Genomic DNA, 4,781 nt, shown 5'->3' on the forward strand with positions numbered 1-4,781 from the left:
AAGAAAAAAAAATAATAAAAGTCTATATCCTATAAGAGCAGGTAGATAGAAATTCATCAAATTTTATATAAAAATTTAAGACATTAATTCAGATGCCAAAAATTCAGAAGTTCTAATAGTTTAGACGCTGGCTAGATTTTACACTATGAAAATGTTGCTAGGCAAATTAGAAGTGATAGTTTCAGGGAGAATGTTTGGCCTACTTAAAGAAAATAAGCTTTTAAAACTTTAGAATCTAAGAATTTTCAGTAGTGTTTGAATATGCAGGAAGTAGACCTTAGAAGTCATCTGATATCTAGTCCAGCTCCATTTTATAGATGAGATTAGATTTGAAGACTAGTAGCAGAACCATAATCAGAACCCAGTTCTCTTCCTGTCCAGTATATGTTTAGTGTATATCACTTTGGCAGCACATAGAAATTGCAACATGGGACAACCAGAAACCATCCAAAAAAAGACACCATAAACAAAGTTAAAAGACAAATGACAGTTTGAGAGAAAATATATATAAGGAAGAATAACTAGCATCCATAATATGTAAAGAGTTCTTACAATTCTATAAGAAAGTAACAATCCAATGTAGAAGTATTTACAAAATATATAAACCCACCAATACACACACACACAAAATACAAAAAGGAATAAACTTTTGAAACATGTAAGGGCCTTTAAAAGCAGGTGAAGAGAAACTCCAATTAAAAACCAGCATAACTGAAACCCTACCTAGGTTTTGCTATTGTTATTGTAGTCGGGGTGATAGTTCTTTTTCAGCAATCTCAGTGAGCAAAAGGAACTCCAGTTGGACGCATCAAAGGGTGCTCCTGTGACCTTGACCTTGAGCCAATCTAATGACAAGTAAATGGGCATTAAGCTCACGGAAACATGGTCCCAGAAGTTAGGCACAATATTTCTGGCATCCCTGTCCATGAACGTGTGCAGAGAAGCCCAGCATCACCACACCAAAAGGGTCAGGCCTCGGCACACACTTGCAAGCCCCTCTTGCAGCATATTCCCCTAGGCCAAACCACCAGACTTCTGGATATGTATCTGCCACAAGCTGCCAAATTTGAAAGATTAGATACTTTGGAAACCATGGATTTTAAGATTTTAGTTTCTGCAAATACGGGCTGAACATGGTGAGATGGTAGCAAATTGTCCTAGCAAATTGAAAGTGCTGTTTGGGCTGGTGGTAATACATTAGAAGCTTGGGATTAACAGGCTTCCCAGGTGGCTCAAGTGGTAAAGAATCTGTCTGCAATGGAGGAGACACAGGAGACGTGAGTTCGATCGCTGGGTCAGGAAGATCCCCTGGAGGAAGAAATGGCAACCCATTCCAGTACTCTTGCCTAAAATATCCCATGGACAGAGAAGCCTGGCATGCTGCAGTCCACAGGGTTGCAAAGAGTTGGACATGACTGAGCACACACACATACACACACACACACGGCATTAACATATACACACCACTATGTATAAAACAGATAATCAACAAGGACCTAATGCAGAGCACAAGGAACTATACTCAGTATCTTGTAATAACTATAATGGAAAAGAATCTGAAAAAGGAAAAAATACATGTGCATATCCATATCCAAACTACTTTGCTGTTCATCTGAAACTAATACAATATTGTAAATCAACTATACTTCAAAAAAAAAATTCAAGTGCTGTTTGTGTAGTGAGTTTAAAGCCCTGAAAGAAATTAATCCCCAGCTCCCCCCAGGTCCCTGGAATAAGGTTCTGTTGGGGCTGGAGAAGCCTGTGAAGGATCTGATGCAAGTGCAGGAATAGCACAGGAGAGAGGAAAGGCACGAAAGGAAGCCTCTCTCCTGTTCTGTAAGGGGGACTCTCGACCATTCACACTTCTTGAACTTGCTTCCTGCCGACAGTTATAAAGACAAGTGATAGAGACAAGATATGGAATCAGGTAGGAGTAACTGAGAAAAAAGTAGGCTTAAAATAATTTCTTTAAAAAGACTAATGCAGGGGCTTCCCTGGTGGCTCAGTGGTAAAGAATCTGTCTGCCAAGGCAGGGGACTTGGGTTCCATCCCTGGTCCAGGAGGATCCCACATGCTGCTGAGCAACTAAGCCCCTGCATCACAACTACTGTGTCTGTGTTCTAGAGCCCGGGAGCTGCAGCTACTGGGTCCACGTGCTGAGCTAGTGAAGCCTGTGTGCCCCATAGCCCCTGCTCCACGAGACAAACCTTTGCAATGAGAAGCCTGCACACTGCAACTAGGTGTAGCCCCCGCTCGCTGCAACTACAACTCGGCGCTCCCCGCCGCTTTAAGAAAAGCTTAAGCAGTAATGAAGACCCAGCACAGCCATAAATAAATAGGTAATTTTTTTTAAAAAAGACAAATGCACACCTAAAACTATGAATACTAGGGATAAGTAAAATATTTTTAAAATATTGAAATGTTTGTATGAAACAACAGATTAAGGGAGAAGAAAAATGAGAGCTAAAAACCACTAGAAAGAGCAAATAGAGAAAAAAATTTTTTTGTTTAAACTTTCCTAAAAGCCAGAAAATCAGATTCATTTCAATATATTATATATGGTGGGGAGTGGGGGACTTAACAAAAAAATCACACTGACAGTAAGAGGAGTGTGGATAAACTAAAATAAAGAGTCTAGGGAATCCCTGGTGGTCCAGAATTCTGAGCTTCCACTGCAGGGGGCAGGGCTTCAATCCCTGGTGGTGGAAATAAGATCCCACAAGCAATCCACCGGTGTGGCCAAAAGAATTAAAAAAAAAAAAACAAAACTGTAATATATCCCTCTATCCATCTATCAGTCAACAGTTGTGAATTGGTTAAAAAAGAAAGAAAACATCTAGAGAACATTCAGTTTCTGAGTGAGTCTGATATTCCCAGGAAATGGGCTCCTACCGCACCAGGAGCCCCCCAAGCAGAATAGTCCTGGAACCAAGGGATACTCTGAAAGTGTCTTGGGACACCTGGAGGCTTATGGCTCCCAAGTGTCCTTATCAGATACTTGTAGAAACAAGTACAGTGTCATCCGTGGTTCCACATCTGTGGGCAGGGAGAACCAACACTCCTGTGCCATTTTATATAAGGAACTTGAGCATCCGCAGATCTGAGTATCTGCAGGCAGCCTGGAACCAATCGCCAACCACCCCCACTCCCGCCCCTGGCAGACACTAAGGGGTGACTATTTCTGACTCCTGCAGCTGGTCCAGGCAGCACAGCCTGGCCTCTGAAAACTTCTCCCAAGCTCTCCACTCCCTCCTCCTCTTGAATAGATCCTTATCAGAATAATAAATTATGTATCTGGTTAGTAGATAACCTCTTGCAAGATCACATAGGTAGGAAGTTGTAGAGCTGGAATATGAACCCTGCAATCTGAGACTAAGGTGTTAAGTGCCACCTATTCAGTTCTATGCAGTACTGTAAGTACTTTTAATACCTGTACCAGTAGATTTTCCACATCATATAAAAGCCAACATTTTCACTTTTAGTCACAGGGGATTTTTTTTCTCTTGTAATTCACAACCTTCTGTAAAATAAAAACAAAAGCAGCTTTAATTTCATCTCGAAATACTTCCTGTTTCTTTGTCCTCTTCCTCTGCTCCTTTAAAACAAAAGCTGGTCTCTTGCTTTTCTTCTCTTTTTTCTTTCTCTTACAAAGGCAATGTGTACGTATTGCTGAAAAGCATACAAAATAAGCAGAAAATATCCTATCAAGTACAAACTACTAAAAATAAGAACCTGATAATGGTGTTATTCAACTGCCTGGGCATAACTCTAGAGGCTAGGTGATTTCAAAGACTTTTCTCCAGAACATAATGCTCATTATTTTGTAGCATCAATAAAATAATTGTGCTAGATCCATAACTAGAGTTGTCACACATTCTTTATTTGTGAGACTGAATAAAAAATGAGCTATTCCAATTTGATACTACAGTAATTTACCTTGATGTGTTTATCAGACTGTTTTCTGCTCATTTATAATCATTCCATCTCATTTTACCAAAAATATTTGCATTGGAATCTTACTGATAATCATTCTTTACATATGTCTAATGGAATAAAATAAAGAGTGAGCATGGCTCCAATACTGATATGCTAAGTGGTGTCCAGCATCTTGGTGTTCTCTTTTTCTTCAATGTATGTATGACTCATTGATGCTTCTGAGTCAGTAGTAGAGAAGATAGTTTAAAAGTCATTATCAATGTAAATTTTCATCTACAGACTCTACCTTTAACTTTCTCACACCACTTCATTTAAAGTCTTTTGTGTTGAAAAGTTTGTAATAGTCCTAAAAGAAGGTATTATGTGTTTCATCTGTTGTTCCAAAAGAAGCGAAAAACTAGACTATTAACCCGCTGTGTAATCCCTGCACAGTCTACAACACTTTTCAGTGGGAAGCCAGGCTCTGCCAAGAGTAGGGAGGATTGCAGTTTAAACATTACAGGGTCAAGTTCAACATTTGTTCCATTCACAGAACTCCCACTGACATCAATGAGTGTTTTGTGCAGAGTAGAATGTCTTCTTCAGTTAAGTGATTTCTGTAATGCTTTCTATTTTGCCAGAACATATCCTACAAAGATTGTAATAAAGACAATATATGTAGCACTCCTTTTTTTTTTTTAGGTCTACCCGTTATTTCAATAAAATGTCATCTACAAAAATGCATTTTTCTCATAGAACATGATTTAAAAGGTAAATAAGACATTTTGCAGAGAATGGAGAGACTTTTAGATCATTCTAAACTCATCTGCTTGCAATTATATACATACATATATATATATATATAT

Source organism: Cervus canadensis, chromosome 16, assembly GCF_019320065.1.
Source record: "Cervus canadensis isolate Bull #8, Minnesota chromosome 16, ASM1932006v1, whole genome shotgun sequence".
NCBI classification, from domain to species: Eukaryota; Metazoa; Chordata; class Mammalia; order Artiodactyla; family Cervidae; genus Cervus; species Cervus canadensis.